Raw genomic sequence first — 24439 nt, forward strand, 5'->3', positions numbered from 1 at the left:
ATGGCATCCGATGAAGCAGCGAAGTCTAAGGAGTGCCCAACCTTGGCACTGTATTCTCGTTCCCAGGCGGGGCCAGCACAGGCTCCACAGGGCAGAGGACGACCCCCAAGTTCATCAAGGCCAATGGGACAGCACAGTCAGCAGGCTGCCTCCAATATCACTGCCAGTAGTGGGGGTCACCAAGACACAGCACTCGCCAATGTAAGTTTAAGACATCGTGAGCGCAAGAGGGACTGTTCACAGATGGTCTTCTGTTCTGCCATGTTTTGTTAGTTTGTTTACTGGTGTGACCATTAACGCCTTATATTGTTATGTTCATTTTCTGCGAATGCCAACATGATAAATTTTGCTTTTGCATTAATGGCCCGAGTATGCTTCACTTGTTTTGTGGGTGCAGGACACGCCAGTATTACATGCTGGACATGAGTGGCTCTGAACTTTATTGCACAGGCACTGAGTGGACTTTGGTTTCAATGGAATGGTCACCTCCTTACCGGAAGTTAATAAATGTCATGACCCGCCTGAACTGAGCATCAGCCAACAGCTTGATGCAAACATGGACAGCTGATTGGGACACTCCATACCGATGTCCCACTGACCTCTGGAAAGAGCCAGAAGTATAGAAGTTGAGGGCCACCTTCAGAGCCTCTGACATGGGCTGGCCAGCCACACAGTTGGAGGTGATCTCTGGCCCAATTATCTGACAAATGGAGGTCACAGTCTCCCTGGAGAGGCAGAGCATCCTTCGGCATTGCACCTCTGACATGCTGAGGTAGCTGCATCACTGCCTGAAAACCCTGGCACCAGGATAGTGGCGTCTTCTGCGGCTCCTTCTGCCTTGGACTCCCTGTGCCTGCGCTTCTCCTCCCACAGGTTGTTCCCTTGGTTGCTGCCTATGGACACCTGGCCTCCTGTCTCTTCTACCCCTCTCTTGCTCCTCCTCAGAGGAGGTGGCACCAGCAAAGTAGACAATCCCCATTACCAGAGAAACAGAAAGCTGTCTGGAGACCGCAAGGGTCCACACTTTATAAATCCTCCAGGTGGATTGGAGACACCAATGAGTCCTGAAATGAGGACTAGCAATGCAAAGACTGAAGTTCAAAACAGAGATAGAACTGTCAAGTTTCACTCATCAACCAGCAGCAAACTATCTCCTAAACTCCTCACTACTCACAATGGCAATGCTCCAGACCCTTTTTATCCTGCCTATAGGTGACAATTTGTTAAAAACGGTCTGTCCACCTGCCTGTTTTGCCTGTGTGACAAGCGTGAAATTGCAATGGCAACTTAAAATCGTGGACAATAGGCTTTTTAATGGCCTTAATTGGCCCTTTAATTGTTGGCAGGCACGGCTCTGACTCCTGCGCGTGTGCATTGACCTCAGCATTGCTCGCGTGTGCGATGACGTCAGGACGCATGCCCAACGTCATTTTGCGCAATTTCACTTGCCTTCGGGTTGGCTGCGTGCCTGACCTCAGAATGTAAAATTCATGCTATGGTCTTCTAATAGGGGTCATTGAACAGTGATCAGGAGTGGGAATACTGACCGATTATACATTTTTCCCCTCACTAACTCAGTAATGCTGAGGGTAACTCTGCACACACTGAGAATTAAATCTGGAACTTTCCTGGTTCAGTCAGTTCAGACACTGACCTCAGACTCTGAAGTTCACTGTCAAACTTTGTACAGAGTTATTTCCTCTCCTGGCCTGAGATGCAGTCTGAGAATATAACATACTGGATACACACTGCTTCATTGAAGTATTAACCCTTTAATCATGATGTCTTAATTCTAATGAATTCTGTGATCTGAACTAAATTTCCTGAGTTCTTTTTTGACTAGAGGTGGTTGTGCATTGGGAAGCAACAGGTGTATGTTGGCAATGAAAAATATATTCATTAAAATGTTCTTCCTTTTCATAGTATGATAAATATTCCGTTTCTGGATCAGAGTCCAACTGGAGGAGTTATCCAATTCCGAAGTTTAATTCCACAATGAGGCAGAAAGTGGAAACAAGGAAGCTCCCTTGGACACACAGACTGTTGCAATGTGGCTACCAGAATCACAGCTTCACACCTGAAGAAAGGTTAGAGGGGACATTCCTTATGAAAATGACTGAATGGCCAAAACCACCCAGCCCTGCTGTGCCCTTTCAGAAAAGCAGTGACCCAGCACATGTCCGCTTTGTAATTTTAAATTCTACAAAGACTTTCTACTTTGGGGATCAGTTACAAGTGATGCTGCAAATGATTGATTTTGAAGGCCACCCAAAGCAATATGGGGGTGACTATCTCCAAGGCTGAATCCACACCCCAGATTTAAAAGCTGGTTCAGTAGGAGCAGTTTTAGATAACCAAAATGGACTTTACTATATAAATTTTAATTTATCTTGGCCAGGGAAAGTTGAAGTGTCTGTTTCCCTCATTCATCCCAGTGAAGGGATCCAAGTGCTTGAAAGGCTATGCAAGGAATGACCAAATAGAATATACTTAACAAGTGCCTTTAAATATAGAGGTGCTTTAGAGACCATTGTGTGTAATCTTTGTTTGCCACAAACTAAACCGCTTTGTAACTTTACTGATCTCAGGATTGGGGAGCCCTGGTTCTGTTACAAACCAAAAAAGCTTCCCTGCTCTGCTCATATCAATCATGCTAAAGGAGGACATGAGAACGGTCTCTTAATTGGAGAAGAGAAGTGTCATTTCCAAAGGGATGTCACTGAATGTTCTTTTGTTTATGTTTTGTTTCCCCAACTTTTATTCTGGCCCAGATTGTAACAAAAACACAAGGTACAGAACCAGACTTCCCAACACTGGAGAGTCAATTAAGAACTTGAAATTGAAATACCTTCCAGAGCCCATCAGTGTTTATAGCTTTATTGATGCATTGATTTACAGCTCTTATTAATTTAAGAAAGTTCAAGTGCTTCTTCGCTGTAAAGAATGGAAAATTGAATAACAAGTTATCAAAGACCACTTGAAAAGGTGGTGGACAAGTTCTACAGTTCCAACTGGTTCACACTGGAGTGTTATTATGCCTATAAGTTGTACAGAAATCACTCATGCCCCTCTCAATGGAACTGTTCCCATCATCCTGAAAACAAAACTCTGTTTACTGAGGTGATTGACTGAAAAGTGAAATCTACTCAGCCCATATCCTGACTCACGCCAAGTCCCATTCACCCATGATTTCCGCATTCTTTAACCCACATTGATTCCTCATCCAGAGATGCCTCAATGTTAATATTCACATTCTTGTTTACAAATACCTCATTTGCCTCAACTTTTTCTCTGTCTCTGTAACTTCTTCCAGCCCTAAAATCCTCCAAGACTTCTGTTTTTCCAAACCTGGCCTTTTGTGTCTCCCCAGTGTGCTTTGTCTCTCCATGAGGTTGTGCCTTCAGCTGCCTAGGCCCTAAGCTCTAGAATTCCCACATTGCTGTCTCTCTGCTCCTTTAAGATGCTCCTAAAAGCCCATGTCTTTGGCTAAGCTTTTGGTCACCTGTCCTAATATCTCCTTATGTGGCTTGGTGTCAAATTTCACCTGATACCAGTTCTATGAAGGGCCTTGGATGTTTTACCACATTATAATTCACTGATGCAGGTGATTCTGATTAAACTGTGTTTGTTAAGTCATTTCTGTCATATTGTCAAGGAGGGGACCTCAGAAGCTAAAGTTAAAGATGCAACATAATTTTTTCTTAGTCAGTCCCTTGGAATCGAGAATGATTTGCTTCCACACTGGCTCAGTGCATTCTAAGATGGGTCCGATGCACAATCTGCAAACTCTACCACTTGAGAAAGGTGGTATTTGAAGGATTGTGTAGTTGAGTTGCTTGCTTCCTTCTGCTACCTGGAAGTGGCCTCCACGTGCACCAGTCGAAGTCTCTCAAGGTGTTTGGTGCCTTCCCGAATACTCCTTCTGCATTTTGGGTGGTTGTGAGCCAGGGATTCTCATGAATCAGTGGGGATGTTGGATCTCCTCAGGGATGTTTTGAGAACATCCACAAAGCATTTCCTCTGCCCTCCTGGGAGTCTCTTGCCGTGACGAAGTTTGGAGGAGAGCTGTTGCTTTGGGAACCTGTTGTCAGGCATGTGAATAACTTGACCCGCCCAGTGAAGCTGGTTTTGGGTGATTCACGCCTTTTATCCTAGAAATGTTGGTTTCAGAGGGGAGGCTAGACTTTCTATCCTGCCAATGAGTTTGAAGAATTTTTCAGAGACAGCGTTGATGATATATTCAAATTGTTACTGTAGGTTTGAAGAATAGAATAGCTGAAAATATTTTTGGGCTATCTCCTGCTCCTGTGTGTACTTACTTATAACATTAATACGATGATTTAATCTATGAAATATTTACACTTACAGCAGAGTCAACATCAAGAAGCTCATATTACCCAGTGCCCCAGGGTATATAATGGTAGAGCCTTCACCTCGACCAAGTAAGATAGTTATATAGTTATAACACAATTATATAGTTATGACTAGTAAATTGAAGGTTTGGTATATTAGTGGGAATGTGAGTAAGAAGAATGGTGGAGTAATGATTCCCTGTTGTAAATAGACAGGAATTTATAGCCTTTTAAATAAAATGTAATTTAATGTCCCCTGTGAATGTTCCCTGAAGTAGATTAGCAATTTGGCTTTGCGCATATTTACAGCAAGCAGCACTGAGCCAACAAAAAATGTATTGTCCCAGTGAATTCAGATACGATTAATACTGATCCATGAGATTATAAATAAGACATTTATCACTGTACATGCTGTTGTAAGGTGTTGGTTACAGTTCAGTAGGTCTGAAGAATTCTTCGTAGTCATCCATATGTTAACTGTAAGTCTTTATTGACTCTTGGAACAATTTACAAATATACAGTAAAGGGTACAAGCTAGGAGCTATCCCCAAGCTTGCTGGTACACACGGCTCTGTCAAACACTAGACTCACCCTGGGTGCCGGTCATGTGCTCTATTACATCACTGTGTGGGCTTTGTTGCACTCAATCCCACATTACCCTATATGTGACAGACCATTATACTGCACATGCCATTCAACATTATGTATAACACTGGAATCTTGGTTGTTATGGTGCATTTTAACTATTTTAATTTGTGGTTTGAAAATGTGATTTTAAACAGAATCCCGTTATTCCTCAAAACAGCCTGAGCTACAACATTTCACTGTGTGTTTAGGTTTGGAATGTCTTGTTGGAATGTTCATTCCAATTTCATTGGGGTGGTAAGATGGGAATAGCAGACCGGCCATCGATTATACCCCCAGTCTCAGCTTTCCTTCCAATGATTTCATGTAACCAGATCTCTATAGAAAGAGAAAGAGAGAGAGAGAGAGAGAGAGAGAGAGAGAAAGATTTACATTTATATAATGCTTTTTCATGGCCATAGAATCTTTTGAAGTGCTTTACAGCCAATGAAGTACTTTTAGAGTTTCGGAAGGAAAATTGGATGGGGAATTTACAGCCAATCTGCTACCACCAGTTTAACACTCCCGCTGAAGATGGAAGTTCAGGTGAAATCTTAACAGGAATGAAGTAATCTGACAGCATGAACACTTTATTATTCATAATGGAAAGTTGCACAAATATATGTTGCTGTTGGCCATGTTGTGGAGAATTGTCTAGTGCATTTGATGCTGAGCCCTGCTGTAGTTAATAGAGGATTGATGTTTGCTGATTGAGGAATTTGGTGCCAAAACTCAGCAGGTCTGACTGCATCTGCGGAGAGGAATACAGTCAACGTTTTGAGTCTGTATGACTCTTCAACAGAACTAAGGGAAAATAGAATAGAGATGAAATATAAGCCGGTTTAAGTGGGGATGGTGGGACTGGTAGAGCTGGATAGAGGGCCAGTGATAGGTGGTGATAGCCAAAAGATGTCATAGACAAAAGGACAAAGAGGTGTTGATGGTGGTGAGTAGTCTCATTCTTTGCTCAATTTCCCTGCCCCACCCCCACAATAATATATCCAGAGTATAAAGAAAGGGTGTATAATAGGCGGCTGATCCACTATCACCGGTTTCTGTCACTGCTTAAAATGGAAACTGTCCCCAAGGAATCTGTTAAAAGCAAAATACTGCGGATGCTGGAAATCTGAAACAAAAACAAAAATTGCTGGAAAAACTCAGCAGGTCTGACAGCATCTGTGGAGAGGAAGACAGGGTTAACGTTTCAAGTCCGTATGACTCTTCATCAGAACTGATGAAAATTTTCTGATGAAGAGTCATATGGACTCCAAAAGTTAACTCTGTCTTTCTCACCACAGATGCTGTCAGACCCAAGGAATCTGTGCCTGGGAGCAGGTATGTGATACATCAGCAGGACAGCAAGAAAGTTACTGCCAACGGTCCCTCTAGCTCAGGAAGGGAACTAGACTGCAAAACAAAGATAGACTGCAATTTCAGTGAGGTATTTTGCTGAACAATTGTAATCCAATTCTACTCTTGCTATTCAAATACATTTACATAAGCATTAAGAATGTTGAATACATCTTTGGCTGTAAAAGACACTTACAGTTAGTTAAAATAGTGGGTATTCTGGAGTTTTGGATTGAATACATAATGAACTGTGAGATATCCCAGAAATAGTTCATATTCTCCATATTCTATAGCAAGGATAACAGGTACAGTCAGCAGACTCTTGTTTAGCCTCTATTGCCAATAGCAGTGCAAGGGGCTTGGACTGGAACTATTTCAAAAAAGCCAGTAGTTAGGAGTCAGGGGTGAGGTGTTACTTTCATGTTTTATTTTCTCTTTCCTTCATCTTTTCTGGAGAAAGTTGACAGCCTTGTATACGAGAGATTATAATTTATCAGTGACACACCAGGCGGTGCATTTACCCATTCACACAATCTTGTTCAAAATATTGCTGAAAAAAGAGATTTTTGTATCGAAGCTTTCATCTTGCACTCATCAGGACAATTCACAAGAAAATACCAATGTCAGGGGAAACAGCATATTTATACTGTATGAGAAGAGAGTGCTGATTGGTTGGCATTGATACTTTCTTGTCAATTGTCCTGATGAATGCAAGATGAAAAGCTTTGACAAAAATGTCTCTTTTTTCAGCAATACTCAAGTTCTGTACTACCAAGAATATTACTTGGATTATTTTCCCCATTATATATGTACACGTACTGTAGCAACAGCTAATTGTTTTGCTGGAATTTGTCATTGCCATGGAAATTGATCAACAATTGAAAATGTATTGATAACCTACATTATAGTATATTACAATTTCTGTTTCTTAGTTTTCTTTATTTTCAGCCACAGCTCTCGGAGAATGTGTCCGGGGAAAGCCCATGGTATCACCATCTGCCTTTTATTATAAGGACCACTGGATGTCAATGACCTGCAATATTCATCACTTTGACACTCATGCAAGAATTACAGACTGTCTTCATAGAAAAAACATTTATCTGCTTGGCGATTCCAATATGCATCAGTAGTTTGAGTATCTGACTGAAGTTGTGCCAGGTTAGGTCAATTAGTCTGTTTATCTTTCTCTACATTTGTATAAATTTTGTGATGATCCCAGCTGTTGTTGCAACTAGACAAACCTGATCCCAGGGTTGAACACGGCTTGATAGATCTTAATTTTTATTTGTTTGCTAAGATACCTGGAGAGTAACTGCTGAACAGAGTCATAGAAGTCAGATGACAAACTTTTAGCAAAAGAATACATTTATTTAACAAGAAAAGATTAACTATATTACAATACTTCTTCACCTACAATTATATCTTTACAGATATATACAGATTTGTAAGGATAGCACAAGTTACAAAAGCTACCTTATACTCTAATGTCCATTGTAAGTAGGCAATCCATGTAAACCAAATGGCAACATGTAGTCAGATGCACCACACTCTGAAACCAAGTGAGATGCCACCTCAACCAGATGCTTTGGACCTCTCCTCAACTCTCCCCCCACCAGACTTGTCACACCATGAGCCTACCAGTCTCAGTGAACTCCGTTTTTCACACAAGGGTTTCCAAGTTCCACTCTCCAAGAACTCGCTTTGGAATCTTCTCACAAACCGACACTTTCTCTCAGACACCTACCACAAGTGTTCTCCTCCAGGGTTTCGAATTCTCCTTCTGATGTTCCTCTTCCCTGGGTCACCACATGCATTCAAGCTTTCTTCCACGTACACTCTATTACCCACTCAGCTGTCAACAGTACCTCACTGTTTCACATGTCCATAGCAGAGTTACAGACCTTCTGCCTTGTCTTTGGACCTTCTGAGTTTTCAAACCTTTATCCCTTTAAGCTTGAAGCTTTAAACTTGAAGCTTGGATCCTTTCTCTGCCCCTCACTTTCCCAGATTCCTATCCTTCCTTTGACTAGAAAGTCTGCTTGGGACTTCTCCTGTTCTACTCCCATGGATTCTTGCGTCTTTTCTTTAGCTTGGGACTGGCTATCTGAGCCTTTAGTTCCAGCCTCTCCTGGCAGCTACTTTCAAAACCTACTGAACTCAAACAGCTTCCAAATCAAACAACTGTTTCTAGTTTCTTCTGTGTGTGTCTGTGGGAGGGACCTGTCTCTCTAGACCCCTGTTGCTAGGCAATAGCCCAGTTTCTCTACTCTTGTCTGTTTAACTTAGCTGCAACAGTCGTAAAACTCTCATTAGAAATGCAGGCACCTTTTAAAGTGAAACTAAAGTTCAATTTGACCTTTTTTTAACACACAGATACAGAAATACAAATCAAACTTAAACATTAAAGCTAAAACTCATTCTAACACCCACAAATACAAATATAACTAACTTAAATTATCTCTATTTCCTCGGACCTTACCCTTTGGAGGAAAGAAAGCTTCACAACAGTGAAGGTTTCTTTACAATGGCCTTACATTCACCTCACACAAACCTAACATCAGAAACCTCAAAACCAGCTTATTATCTATTATACAAGAACATTTTCCATTTGGTTTCATAATGACACATCATATTGTACAATTACAAAAACATACTTAAATGAAGTCAATAAATGCAACAATGTTAGTAGAATTTGTACATCATCATATTATCATAATTCAACTCTCATGTTTCTTTTTCCTCTTATTCCCAGTCTTTAACTCAGCAAAAAATGTTTCATTTAATTGTCCTTTTTGTTCGCTGTAGATAGACTTAATTCCATCTTCAACTCATGTTCCAAACTCAAATGTGGTAAATTCTCATTTTGATTTAACAAAATCAAAATGGCATTTTTGTGAGTCAACATCCCATTTCTTCTCCTGTCAAAATCTCTTTTTGCTGTTTCAAGGAAGTTGTTGAGATGATTCTTATGTTCACACAAAAGGGTTTTATATTCCCGCTTGGTTTGATATTTAATCTATTCATGATATTGTTGTTTCTCACAACCCCACTTTGAACAAGTCTTCTCAACTTCTTTTTGAGCAATGTCAGGTGGTGGTGTTCCCATCTATCTGCTGCCCTCGTCCTTCTAGGTGGTAGTTGTCGTGGGTTTGGAAGGTGCTGTCTAAGGAGCCTTGGTGAATTCCTGCAGTGCATCTTGTAGATGGTACACACTGTTGCTACTGTGCATCGGTGGTGGAGGGAGTGAATGTTTGTGGATGTGGTGCCACTCAAGCAGGCTGCTTTGACTTGGACAGTGCCAAGTTTCTTGAGTGTTTCTGGAGCTGCACTCATCCAGGCAAGTGGGGAGTATTCCATCACACTCCTGACTTGTGCCTTGTAGATGATAGGCAGGCTTTGGGGAGTCAGGAGGTGGGTTGCTTGTCACACAATTCCTAGCCTCTGATCTGCTCATGTAGCCAGATTATTTATATGTCTCGTCCAGTTCAGTTTCTGGTCAATGGTAACCCCAGGATGTTGATAGTGGGGGATTCTGTGATGGTAATGCCATTGAACGTCAAGGGACGACGGTTAGATTCTCTCTCTTGTTGGAGATGGTCATTGCCTGACACTTGTGCGGTGCAAATGTTACTTGCCACTTGTCAGCCGAAGCTTGGATATTGTCCTGGTCTTGCTGCATTTGGACATGGACTGCTTCAGTATCTGAGGAGTCGCAAATGGTGCTGAACATTGTGCAATCATTGGTGAACATCCCTACCTCTGCCCTTATGATGGAAGGAAGGTCATTGATGAAGCAACTGAAGACGGTTGGGCCGAGGACACTACCCTGAGGAACTCCTGCAGTGATGTCCTGGAGCTGAGATGACTGACCTCTAACAACCACAATCATCTTCCTTTGTGCTAGGCATGACACCAACCAGTGAAGAGTTTTCTCCCAGATTCCCATTGACTCCAGTTTTGCTAGGGCTCCTTGATGCCACACTCTGTCAAATGCAGCCTTGATGTCAAGAGCAGTCACTCTCACCTCACCTCAGGAATTCAGCCCTTTTGTCCCTGTTTGAACCAAAGCTGTAATGAGGTCAGGAGCTGAGTGGCCCGGGTGGAGCCCAAACTGGGCGTCAGTGAGCAGGTTATTGCTAAGCAAGTGCCGCTTGATAGCACTGTTATGAACCAGTCCATAATTGTCAGCCATCGCCGTTGCGTGTCTAGCTGTCTTAACCTTCTGGTCTTCAACATGGGCTCTAACTACAAGAGGAAGAGAATCTTTAAATTCTTCCAAGGGAATTATTTCTCTAAGAGCTTCATATGTCACCTTTACCTTTATTGCCTGTATCCAATGGTCAAAATTGCTTTACCCTCTCAAACTCAATAAAGGTCTGCCCAGGCTATTTCCTTATGTTTCAAAATTTCTGCCTGTATGCCTCAGGGACTAACTCATATGCACTCAGAATAGCCATTTTTACTTGCATCATAATCCACTGATACCTCTTCGGAAATGAAGCATAAACTTTGTGTGCTCTACCTACCGACATAGATGGTAAAAGCAATGTCCAGATTTCTTTTTGCCACTTCATTTGCCTAGCTACCTTTTCAAATTAAATAAATAATGCCTCTACATCCCTTTCCTCAAACATTGCCTGCACAAACATAAACATCTCCCCACTGGGTTTTGAGTTGAAGGTTTTTTCACCATCAGAACCTTCCTCAGAAGCTGAGATCTCTTTTTCAACTTCCAGCCTTTTAAGCTGGTATTCCCTTTCTTGTTCCTTCTCTTTTTCCTGAAATTCCAGTTCCAGCTTCCTAAATACTCATTCTCTTTCCTTTTCTGCCCTTTCTCTTTCCTTTTCTTTTTCCTTTGCCTCCAGCCTTTTCAATTCCATTTCTCTTTTTCCTTTCCTTTTTCCCTTTCCTCCAATTCAAGTTTTTTCAGTTCTTTTGCTTGTTCAAGTTCAAGCTTCTTTATTTGTAATTGAAGTCTTACTACCTGCAGCTGTGACTCACCCCCTGGTGAATGTGTTCTCTCTAGTATCCCTTCCAGTTTTAAATGCTGTGCTATTATCTCAGTTAGTCTACTTTCCTCGCCCCTTCAGGTAATTCTAACTACAACTTATCCACCAATTCCATTAGCTTACTCTTGGTTATTTCTGTAAACCAGTCATGGTTACATTTTCCATCTATAAAAAGTCTTAGCAACCTCCAAAGCCATTCTGAGTTCCAACCAGTATAATATACATTCACAGCAACTCCAATTCCTATGTCCAGTACCTCTTTAACTCCAAGACTCATTTATAAGGATTCACAGATCCCACCAATGTTCAAGGATTTCCAATCCCAGACCAATTATTATTCCATTTCCAATCACCTGCTGTCCATGTTTCAGATCCCGCAAGAGCCTCCACTTTGTTATGATCCCAGCTGATGTTACAACTGGAGAAGCCTGATCCCAGGGTGGAACCTGACTAGGTAGATCCTAACTTTACTTGTTTGTTTAGATATGAGGAGAGTAGCTACTTAACAGAGTCATAGGAGGCAGCTGATGAACTGTTAGCAAAAGAATAAAACATTTATTTAACAAGAAAAGATGAACTATATTACAATACTCCTTCACCCACAACTATAGCTTTACAGATGTATACAGATTTGTAAGGATAGAACAAGTTACAAGAACTATTATACTCTAAATTACGCAGTGGGCAGAATTTTCTGCCTGACACGCGGGTGGCAGAACCCGCACGTCAGCGCTTAGAATGTCACGCGAGCGTCCCGATGTCAGTGCGCGGCATCGCGATATTTCGGTCGACGGGTACGCACAGCAGCGGGACGCTCACCCGCCGATAATTAAAGGCTTCGTTAAGGCCCTTAATTTGCCAATTGTCGACGATTTTGAGGGGCCCCTGTGAACTTTGGCTCGGCGCATGGGCCCAACGGGCAGGCGGGTAGGAGATTTTTTATTAAAACTCATGCACTAGTGGGATATGTGGACTCAGAGGGGTTGTTCTTGTTTTCCATGAAGTATTTAATGCAGAAGGTGTTTTAAATTTGCCTGTGTGATTGTTAGCAGTTCACATCGATTTCCAAGAGCCTTTTGTGTACAACTTTGAAACCAGTCGGCAGACAGTTATCTTTCTCGGGCCTGCAGTTTTCCGGAGGCCTCCATTTAGCCTGGGACTATGGGTTCTGACATCTCCAGTGGAGGTAACTCCTCTGAGGAGGAAGAGAGGGATAGAATAAGGAGGAGGCCAGGACGGAACAATCAGCCTCCAGGGAAGCCACCTTTCGGAGGTCAGGCGCAGGCACAAGGGCCGCAGGGCCAAGAGGTTGTCCAAGGTGGAAGGGACCGCAGAAGATGCCACTATCCTGCTGCCAGGGTATACAGGCGGTGAAGCAGCTACCTCAATATGACTGAGGTGCAATGCTGAAGGAGGCTCCGACTCTCAAGGGAGACAGTCAACTATATCTGTCAGATGATTGGCCCTGAGATATCTCCTAACTGTGTAGGTGGACACCCCATCCCAGTGGCTCTGAAGGTCACAGTTGCCCTTAACGTCTATGCCTCAGGCTCCTTCCAGGGCTTGGTGGGTGATCATTGCGGTGTCTCCCAATCAGCTGTCCACACTTGTATCAAGCAGGTTACAGATGCTCTGTTCAGACGGGTATTGACCTTCATCCACTTCTGCTGCGACCAGTCAAGTCAGGCACAGCGAGCCAGAGGCTTCGCGGCCATTGCTGGCTTCCCCCACGTCTAGAGTGCTATAGACTGCACATGTGTGGCCATCAAGGCGCCAGCAGGTGAGCCCGGTGCCTTCTCAACAGGAAGGGCTTCCACTCCATGAACGTGCAGATAGTGTGTGATCACAGGATGCTGATTCTACAAGTCTGTGCAAGGTACCCAGGCAGCTCCCACGATGCCTACATCCTCAGACACTCCCAGGTGCCGGGGCTCTTCAGTGCTCCAGCTCGGCTGGATGGTTGGCTGCTGAGTGACAAGGGCTATCCCCACCGAAGGTGGCTCATGACGCCTCTCCACCGTCCAAGAACAGAAGCTGAGCAGCGGTACAATAGGAGCCAGGGCACCACAAGGGCTGTGGTGGAGAGAGCCATCGGTCTTCTCAAGATGCGCTTCTGTTGCCTGGACTGCTCAGGGGGGCATTCCAGTACCCCCTAGATTGCATCTCTCTGATAGTGTTAGCATGCTGCACTCTGCACAATCTTGCCTTGGAAAGGGGGGATGCAGTTGACGATGAAGACCTTGAAGCAGTGGATGAGGCTGCACATGATGAATCTAGCAGTGGCTCAGAGGATGAGGAAGCACAGGGTGATGATGAGAGGCAGCACGCCAACCCACTACTACACCAAGGAGTCAGGGACACCCGGGGCAATTTAATCCAACAAACCTTCTCCTAGCTCCACACACATGGATCAGCAGGACCAGCATTGCCTGGCGCTTCCACACACGGCACTTAGGTGCTACATCTTCCATCTCATCAGCTGCAACTAAGGACTCAGTACAGAAACATCAATGTCCACTCAAACACTCATGAGATGTCTGTGAAACATACAAATGCAGCACAAAGGAAACACCCTCAGCCATGGTCAGAAAAGTGGACTTTATTCTGTCCAACATGCAACAGAAACGTCTCTATGGCAAACATAAGTATATTTTCCCTACTCTAAGGCCAACACAGAATCACCAGTGACATACCCGTTGAGTGCCTAATGTGCCTTATGCTTCTGTTTGCGAGTGCTACGTCTAGGTGCCGCCCCATCGGTTGGAGTGGCTTGTGAGACAGCCTGCTGACTCTGCTGTCCTGTTGGCGTTGATGACCTTGGTGGGCATCCTCTGGCTCATGGAGCCTGTGATGGCCCCGCCTGGGAGGGATTGGCCAGCTCCAGAACTGGCACCTCCTCGGTTGTTGCAGCCTTAACGGATGCAATGATCACTGGCAGAGGCGGTGGTGGGTGGGGGGTGGGGGGCGGAGGGGGTGGAGGGTGTGGGAGGAGCTGCTGCCCTCATCCGGATCGCTCTGAGAGGAGTTCGCAGAGATGACAGGCAGTTGCTCTGCCGACGTGAGGTCCCTTTCGACCTCCCTGCTCACCGCAGATGCATGGGCACCGAGTACTGATGCTTGGTGCCCACAACATCTCCCACATTGGGAATGACCACCTGTGGCCAGTACCGCTGTGAAGGCTTGCAGATCAGAGCATAACCCATTCAGAAGATTTTCCATCTGATCGAACCCCCTCTCCACGAGAGTCGCCAATCTCTCAGTGGAGGAAGCATGAAGCTCTGCCCTGAGGTTCATGCCTTTACTTACACTCTGCTTGGACTCCTCCATCACAGAGACCAACTGAAGCATACCCTCATGCAACCCTGCCAGATGCAAACGCACTTCCTGCCGCCTCTCCTTCAGCTGCTGCATTGGTGACAACTCCAGAGGCACGTCATCTGTACCGGACTCAGCATGTGCCTGGTTCCCTGCAGCCCTCTGGCTGCTGGCGCCATCGGCACTCTCTGTCCTTACCATCTCCTCCAGCGATTGTGAAGTGCCCTTGCCACTGTGACCCGGGACACTAGCTGACATTAAATTCCCCACCGAAGTGTTTGTCGCTGCGCTGGTGCCTGGCTGGCTGAAATGATGTGCCGCAAGTTGCACGTCTTGGGCCTCAGGTGTGGAGGGGGGGCTGCGGTGTCTCTGGGCGTGGCCATGTGGTGGTGATGCTGAAATTAACAACAAGGACAGTGCATCAGTTGGCATACAGTCAGTTAAACCTTTCATCCCTTCCCCCCCCAGCCTCAAAAGTCACTCACCCTTCAAGGCCCAAAGGAGACGAACATTGGTGGGGTGGAAAAGAGTCAAGTGGAAGCCCAAACATTAGATGCGCATACAGACAGGCTGGTCAGATGGCCTCAGGAATGTCACATGGCATGTTATGTGCCATTGGAGTGGGGAGAGTGCTGAGGTACCTGACCTGGGTGCATGCTGGCCTGGATAGTTGCGGTGATGAGGAAACATTGCAAACACTTGCGACATTTGCTGTGGATCACAGCAGATTGACAGGCCACATTATTGACCTTCATTCCGTTAGGAGGGGCATAGACCGAGTAATGACAGCAAGACGTGTTGGGGGAAGTTGGGGGCGGGGGGGCTCAAAGGCTAAGGCTACCTGCTGGGTCAAATGGCCAACGCCAACATGGTACTCACCCTCCCAGAGCGCAGCAAATCATTGAATTTCTTGTGGCACTGGGTGCCAGTGCACCGCACATCATCATGGGCGCTTACCGTGGATCACAGCAGATTGACAGGTCACATTATTGACCTTCATTCCATTAGGAGGGGCATAGACTGGGTGGGCAGAAGGCAACATTTCCCCTTGGCGCAGGGATGAGTAACTTTGTGGCATTTATTTAAGTTGAGTGCCATGAGGTTCACAGCTGAGGTGCAGAGGACCTTTTGGATAGAGTAATGTGGGGCACACTGACTGAAAGGGTGGTGGACGTTCCAACCCCCCTAAGATGCAATAAGTCTTTGGCTGTGCAGCAGTGATGCCATGGCATGTTAGGCCATGGGAATAGTGGTTACAAATGGGGCTTTGGAAGGTGGTGTAGATGCACACCCTCAAGGGGATGAGGGACCTTTGTGTATGACCCACACGTCAGAGTGTCTCAGTCTGTGAATGAGCAGTATTGCTGCATTAACGATTGCAGCAACCATCAGTGCTTTGGATAGTGGGCAGAGAGAGTGGATGGGACTGTGGAACTCAAATACCTGCCCGCTGGACCCCAGCCTCACTGACACCTGCTGACCTGGCCGCCTGCCTCCTCCCCAGCTCCATGGCCTGCTCCTCAAAGGTCGTGAGACGCTGGAGCAGGGCGTGCCCACCTCCAGTCCTCTGGTGCTCCCGCTGATAGTGCTCAGTTTTTGCCTGCAGAACAGAGAAGAGGATTTATTGGGGCTGATCGCTTATGTACTCTGCATGCACACGCCACACCCCAACCACAGTGGCCCATCTGAGGCCTCCAGCGGCTCCTGTCCATACTACTGGTGATCAGTCCCCAGAAGATAGTGCGGCTGGTCCCAGCCCCCTCCCCCAACGGACACCTTGGACACATTCGGCGTCCATCACTTTGAATAACACGCAGGTCTTAGCGCCCATGGCAAGGAGGCGCAACTAGGTGCGGCGCCGATGCCAGCAGATGGCTCTTGACCACGACACCTTGAGGCTCCCCTTCCACCATCTCATCACCATCAATATGACACGTGTTGGAGTTCTGAGTATGTGTCTAGCAGCCTCCCCTGCAGGTTGCCTCCAAACTACTCAAATGCGACAAACACCAACATATGCGGCGGGGAGAACTCATCTTCTCCTCAACCACTAAGGCTGATGTAAGCATGATGTAAGCCCACCCAGTGTGCGCCAAATGTCCAATGCAGTAACGACAGCAAGACATGTTGGTGGGGGGGGGGAGGTGGGGCTCAAAGGCTAAGGCTACCTGCTGGGTCAAATGGCCAAGGCCAACATGGTACTCACCCTTCCAGAGCGCAGCAAATCATTGAATCTCTTGCCGCACTGGGTGCCAGTGCACCGCACATCATCATGGGCGCTTACCGCATCACCCACCTCCTCTCACTCCTGCCTGGTGACATGGCGGGGGGGCCCTCCTCCTCCCATCCTCCGAATACTAAATATCCCGACAGCTGGACACCTCTTGGAGGAGGACAGCAAGGCAGGCATCAGAGAAGCGAGGGGCACACTGGCCCCCCGTTGGCCTCTCCTGCAGCCTGCCCTCCTCCTCCTGCTCCTGCTCCTGTCCTGTGACAGCTGCCTCTCTCTCTCCCCGAGTGGTGCACTGCCTCAAGCAGGCTGCATGGCCACTCTTTATACAGACTGTCGGTTCCCCATTGGAACTGGCGGTCTGAGCACACCCGCCCCCGCGACTATTTTCCCGTTCTCCACAGGAGTCGCTAACCCACTGGGCGGGCCTTAATTGGCCCGCCCATGCAAAATAGCGGTGTGGCCCATTTTGACAGCGGCAATCGGCTGCCCGCCTGCCCGTCCGGTGCAAAATTCTGCCCAGCAAGTACACAGTCCATGTAAACCAATTGGTGATCTGTAGTCAGGCACGCCACACTCTGAAACCAAGTGACAGATGCCACCTCAACCAGATGCTATGGATCTCTCCTCAACTCTCCCCCCACCCAGAGCCTTGTCACAGCATGAGCCAACCAGTTTCACTGAACTCTGTCTTTTACACAAGGGTTTCCAATCTCCACTCTCCAAGAACTCGCTTTGGAATATTCTCCCAAACTGACACTTTCTCTCAGATGCCTACCACAAGTGTTCACCTCCAAGGTTTCGAACACTCCTTCCGATGTTCCTCTTTCCTGGGTTACCACATACATTCAAGCTTTCTTCCACGCACTCTGTCTCACCAACTCAGCTGTCAACAGTACACCACTGTTTTACATGCCCATAGCAAAGAGTTACAGACCTAGAGCCATCTCTTTGGACCTTCTGAGTTCTCAAGCCTTTATCTCTTTAAGCTTGAAGCTTTAAAGTTGAAGCTTGGAGCCTTTCTCTGCCCCTCACTCTTAACTTCACTTAACAGGACCTTTTCCCAAGTTCGTATCTTTCCTTTGACTATAAGGTCTGCTTGGGACTTTCTCCTGTTACACACCCCCGGATTCTGGTGTCTTTTCTTGACCTTGTGGCTGGCTTTTTGTCCCTTTTGCTCCATTCTCTCCTGGCAGTTACTTTCAAAACCAACTGAACTCAAACAGCCTCCAAGTCAAATAACTGTTTCTAGTTTCTTCTGTGCGTGTCTGTGGGAGGGACCTGCCTCTCTGGACCCCTGTTGCATTTAACTTAGCTGCAAAGGTTGTAAAACTCTCATTAAAAATGCAGGCACCTTTTAAAGTGAAACTAAAACTAAATTTGACCTTTTCTTAGCACACAGATGCAGAAATATAAATAAAACTTAAACATTAAAGCTAAAACTCATTCCTAACATCCACAAATACAAATGTAACTTACTTAAACTATCTCTATTTCTTAACAATTTCCCTAAGCATATGTTTTCCTGTCTATCTATCAGTCTATCTCTCTTTTGTCAGCAATGTCTCTTTCTTCAGCAATACTCAAGCTCTGTACTGCCAAAAGACTAATTGTAAAATTAATTGAAATTCCATCTATCCTCTTTAAAAGTTTTGAGTCCTTTAGTTAACATTTTATATGTTAGTGGTAACACACTGGACAGTTTTACTGCTCCTTATCTAAGGTGGTCTCCTCACTGCTTCTCCATCACAGTCTCAAGTGCCAGACCCTGGGCTCCAACCTCCCTCCCAATAACAGACCCTGAGTTTTTTTTCTTTTCCCTGTGTATTTTGAAGCATTTCCCACATGTCAGAAGCAGTTGAGACAATTGCTCTGGACCCATTCTGACAGTGACCCAAATCCTAACCCTGATTCCTGCTCTGTCTCACTCTGTGCAGTGCCTCCTCTCCAAGATCTAGCTTCTAATTTCTCTCCTTCACATGTGTTGCTGCAGCTCTCAGGCCACTATCACCATCCAGCCTTGCCCTCTCCCCGATTGGTCTGTGTATCAGCATCTGACCCAATCGATGTTATCAACAGTTTTGGATTTCAAAACAATTAAAATAAATCAGAAATGAGAAGCATGCAAAATAATAGGAGACACTTAACAAAGGGAACAGAGAAAGCTTGCGGAAAAAGATAGACTGTTTAAGGGAAACAAAGAGTGAAATTCTTACTTTGGTGACTCAATAATAGTGATGTTCAACATCGTATCTGTTCCCACAGGGCAAGCTTCTAATCTCTGTTAGCTCAGTTAGATAGAATTATTTCGCAGAGAGAGAATGTGGTTTGCTATTTGAAATGATGTGCCCCCACCTCAGCTTCGTATCCATTAACATCAGCAACTTTGTGGCTTAGCATGTTAAATAATGTTATCTTTTCTGTTTTAGGTCTCAAAACACTGAATCTTGGCAATCCTATAAGGGTTGGTCCTCATCTTGCTGTGAACTTGGAAAACAACATTGTGGTGGAATATTGCCCATATGGCCCTCCAATCCAATTCAGCACCATTGCAAGCCAGCACTTGCAATACATTTCAAATCAACTGGATGAAATTAAAGGAGGATAAAACACAGTTATAGCCATTACCTTAACAGCTCACTTCACCACTTTTCCAGTGGAATTGTATATTTGAAGACTACAGAACGTCAGGAAGTAAATTCTACAGTTACTAGACAGAAGTCCAGATACAGTGGTTGTAATAAAGACTGCCAGTGTCCTAGAGCATTCATAATATTTCAGTCTCTACTACAGTGACTGGTACTCCTACCAGCTGGATTTAGTGATGAGGAAGATGTTCACAGGTATTAATGTGGCATTTGTGGATGCCTGGGAAATGACAATAGCACCTTACCTGCCACATAAAATACACCCTGGGCGAATCATTATAAAGAATGAAAAAGATGTGTTTCTTTCATATGAGTGTCCTTCTGTAAAAAGATAAATACTGTATTGGATCTGTTTCAACTAGATTTTGGTTATCATATGATTCAAAATTTAAATAATAGGAAATATCTCTTTAGGGCACTAAATTGGTTTCCATAGCATCACTGCTGCTGGTAGTATGGCAGCCCTGAAGGCATACAATGGTGTGACCATGTCGGGCATGGACCATGTCTGGCAGGTCCCAAGCTGTAACCCATTTTGGGATGGGCGTTAGCGCACACGTGCTGTCTGTGAGCTGGAAATCTGAGGAGACTAACTATCATGGTGACAGAACCGTTGTGATGTGACACTTGTTTTACAAACTTAGTCTGCCTATGCCCACTGAATGCCTGTGCAATTGGCTTACAACTGTACAGGCATTCAGCAACATGAGGACCCCCTCCCCACTGCATGCCCCTACACCCCACCCTGACTCCACTTATGTTAGTTATAGGGCCAGCTACCAACTTCCAGGCAAAGTGCATTTGACTTCGTTCTACCCACACAAAGCCATTGGAAGATCTGTGGATTGTGTTTTGGACAAATGCTGCATATATTCAGGGAGACAACAGGATTTGGTGACCCAATTATACCTGTTGTATGGGGGCTATGGTTGCCATGTCTCTGGGTCTGCAACATGACCAGAAAATGGAGCCAAGGCTGCAGAAAGAGGAAGCATGTGAAGAGGGAGGAGAAGGAGGGCTCTCCACGGGGCTTTTCATGAGCATTTGTCCTGTTTTCCACCTCATCCATAAACAATGCCTGAGGTCAATCAGGTCCAACAAGGAGATTAGTGACAGAGCAGTGCCACCTCCAACCCGACCTAGAGCCTTGCACCAGGGTGAAGATGGTACTGCCAGCCGCTGTAAAAATTGGACTTTTAAGTGTCTGGAATTTTCTGAGTGGGAGCAGATAACATTTTCAACATCTCCCGTAAGCAGACCATCTGGGAGGTGACTGAAGCCATTGATACCAGGAAAGCCGAGTGCATCATTTTGTCCCTCAGCTGGTAGAAACAGGAGGAGAGGGCATGTGGCATTGCCGTGATGGTGGGATTTCCAGCGGCTCAGGACGCCAAAGACTGCACACTTGTGGGCCCCCATGACAATGTGGAGAGGAACTGGAACCACAAGGGTGACCATTCGAACAATGTACAGTTTGTGTGTAACCATGTACATCATGTCAGTGAACGCCCACTATCCTGGCAGAAGCCATGTCTGCTGTCCCCACCATCTTTGCCCTTCATGGAGAAGCAGGTGGTGTCTCCTCAGGACAATGGCTGCCCCCTCTACAGGTGGCTAATGACACTTGAGATGTTGCACTGAGATTTTGGATTCCTTCCACCTGTGCTGCAGTGGAAGCTGCAGTTACCATCCTCTGCATCACGGCTGGGACCACTAGTGCTATCATGGAGTTGGCCACCACTTTCACAGTGGAAAGGATATGCTCCAAGCTCTAGGTGATGCCCTCTGCCACCTCCAGGCTCCTCAACAGTGACAAGAAGCCAGTACACCGAGCATTCAGTGTGCATGCTCATCAGCATTTTCTGTAGACCATCCCATCAACGTCCTCATAAGAATCCTCTGCAGCAGAACTCATCTGTGACCTTTCCTCCAGTGAGGTGGCACATTCACTGCCCTTTACCATTGGCCTCGCTGTAACCCACTGGTGCTCAGTGACTCACCATGTACTGATCCAAGATCTGTATTAACCTCTGATGTATGCGCAGTCCCAGTATCTGCGTTGGTGCCTGTCAGTGTCAGACTAAGTGACGGTGTCACCTCATCACTGGTGTGGGTTTGCTGTCTCTCTTCCTCCTGGGTGCGCTGTGGCTGGGCTGGTCACAGCTTTTGGGAATTTGAAAGCGTACAGTCAGAAGGGGGGCATTGGTGTGTGGAAGGTGGTTGATAGGGTGGAAAGCAAGAGGTCCATGGTCACACCATCAGCAGCTTGCACATCATGTCAGAGAGCAGGATGAGGGTGAGGTGACGTTTGAGAAGGACCATAAAGCAGCAACATGAATTATCTTGGTGATGCTGGATGTTACGCTCTCTGTTGCAGCCGGCCCCATGATACGGAGCACCATCTCCTCCATCAAGCTCCGTAGATGAAGTTGTACCTGGCTCCCACTGCTTCTCTGTTGCTCCCTTCTGTTGTACATGACTTGTCCTACAAGAAAGGGAACGATGTCAGTGATTGTATTGCGCTGTGTTTGGGTGTTATGCCTGCTGCAGATGAATAGCTGGAGGTTTGTGGAGATGGCGAGAGGTGGCTGTGAGTCTGGGATCTATAGAAGGCTCATGAAGCTATTGTTGAAGTATGTAAATGTTGGGCATGAGTTCTGAGTGCCGGGGAGTTCTGCTGGGTGAGTGGTGGGTGTGTGGTACATTGAACAGTATGAGAAGTGAGTTATTTAGTAGGCAGGAGATGGCACGTGCAGATGCATTGACCTTGACCACTAGTGTGAGGACATTAAACTTATCCTGACATTGCTGCCAGGTTGTAGGGGAATTGACCTTCCTGAACACCTGCTCCCTCTCATTTCATGGGGCATCATTGAGGGCCTCCTGGCCTCCCAAGGAAACATGGCGTCTCTCCTCTGTCCACCTCCTTGACCAATGTCTCCAGTGCAGAGCCATCTCTCTGTCCTGGTGCTCTATTTATTTTCAGTGGCAGCGCTGGTATTCAGCAGTATTCTCCTGTATTTCATTGCAGCTTCCTTTCAGGAGGGTCAGATTGGCTTTAAGAGCAGGGAGCTAGCACTTGCTGGCCTCACATGCTGTTAAGCTTCCTGTTGTGTGAGCAGCCAGTCAGAAGCTGGACTGCATGCAGAAATCATTCTAATGAGGAGGCAGCATGATTCTTCCCCTGCACCCAAAAACACACAACAACAAATTTTTACCTGATGGGCTTTTGAAACTATGTAAAATTAAGGTGAATTTTTAAACATAGATACATGATGCCATTTTAAAATGACTGTAATGTTCTCTTCAAAGGAGGATAAGAGAGACTGAGTCCCTGTTCCAATTTTTGCAGAGGCTGCTCCTTAACTTCTGTTTGCACTTTAGCCCCACGCCCTTGATCTTCGGTCGGCTGGTGATATGGAGTGGGCAGGGTGGGGGTCCTCCTTGTAACCCTGATCCTGGGCTGGCCAAGGGGGTCATCAAAAGGTCCAGGCAGTGGACAGTCGGGGTGAGGGGAGGTGGGGTCATTTGGCCCAACTGCCCCCTTCTGCAACTATGTTAGTGCCTGGGTGTTCTTGGAGAGGGAGCATACAGTGTCCACCGGTATGCTTAAGACCTTCCGCATCGGGTGGGCACCACAGGGGTTGGAGTGCATCATTTGTCCCAGAAATTACATTTTAATTTAATTTAATTTTTTATTTTAACTTCAATTGAAGATTTTGTTTTTGGTTCCAGTGCCTCTTGATCACTAGTTAATTAGTTTATTAGATAATTTGTTTTAACTTCTGCTCAAAAGGACATAAAGGGAGACTGCTGGGACACAGTAGGCAAACAGCAGACATATGTGCTGCTGCATTCTGTAAATAAATCTATTATCAAGAAAAGGATTTGCATCTAGCTTCATAATTCACCATTTGGCCTGGGTCCCATTTATCATGGGAGTAATGATTGTAATTGAATGATTTTTATTTTATACAACAGATCTATTATTAGTTATCATATTAACACTGTTACCTTTAGCAAAGAAGTGATTACTTAGTTAATGTTAACTTTAATAAAATATCTTCATACAGAATTTTGCCATCTGAACTATGTCTTTTGCACAATAGTCACAGCTTACATGTGATATCCCTGTATATGCAGCAAGAGGAGTGGCTGAACCTCTTGTGCAATGATTATGTTATCGTTAGTGTCAAAGCAGGAGCATTAGAGAATGTGAATACAGGATATCAGAAACATTCAAAACATCTTTCGAGCCAAATATGTTGAGAAACCAGCTAAAGAACAGGTTATTTTAGACCTAATATTGAGCAATGAGATTTGGTTAATTAGTCATCTTACAGTAAAGGAAATGGCAGAGGCATTAAACAATTATTTTGTGTCTTTCTTCCTGGTAGAAAAGAACAAAGAACATATTGGAAATTATGGGGAATCAATGGCCTAATGTGTTTGAGAATCTCAGAATAATTAATATTGGTAAAGAGAAAGTGCTGGAGAAATCAATGGGACTAAAATCTGACAAATTCCTCACACCAGATGGCCTACACGTGAGGGTTTTCAAAGAGGCAGCTGCAGAGAAAGTGGATGCATTGTGTTTGACTCTCCTGAATTCCTTCAGTTTTAGAAAGGTCCCCATGGATTTGAAGGAATCAGATATACACCCATTTTCAAGAGAGGAAGAAGTGAGAATCCAGGGAACTGTAGGCCAGTTAACCTGACATCAGCAGAAGGGAAAGTACTAGAATCAATTATGTGCTAACAGGGCATTTGGGAAATCACAATATGATTTGGTAGAGTCAATGTGATCTTATAAAATAGAAATCGGATTTGACCAATCTATTAGAATTTTCTGAGGTGTAACTAGCAGGGTAGATAAAGGAGAGCTAATGGACATAGTTTCTTTGTCAGAAA

General features: G+C 45.3%; 1 pseudogene; it reads left to right on the plus strand.

Moving 5' to 3' along the window:
* Positions 1–23257, plus strand: LOC121290428 (annotated as a pseudogene).
* The last annotated feature ends 1182 nt before the right edge of the window (positions 23258–24439 follow it).

Source organism: Carcharodon carcharias, chromosome 18 (assembly GCF_017639515.1).
Source record: "Carcharodon carcharias isolate sCarCar2 chromosome 18, sCarCar2.pri, whole genome shotgun sequence".
Taxonomy (NCBI): domain Eukaryota; kingdom Metazoa; phylum Chordata; class Chondrichthyes; order Lamniformes; family Lamnidae; genus Carcharodon; species Carcharodon carcharias.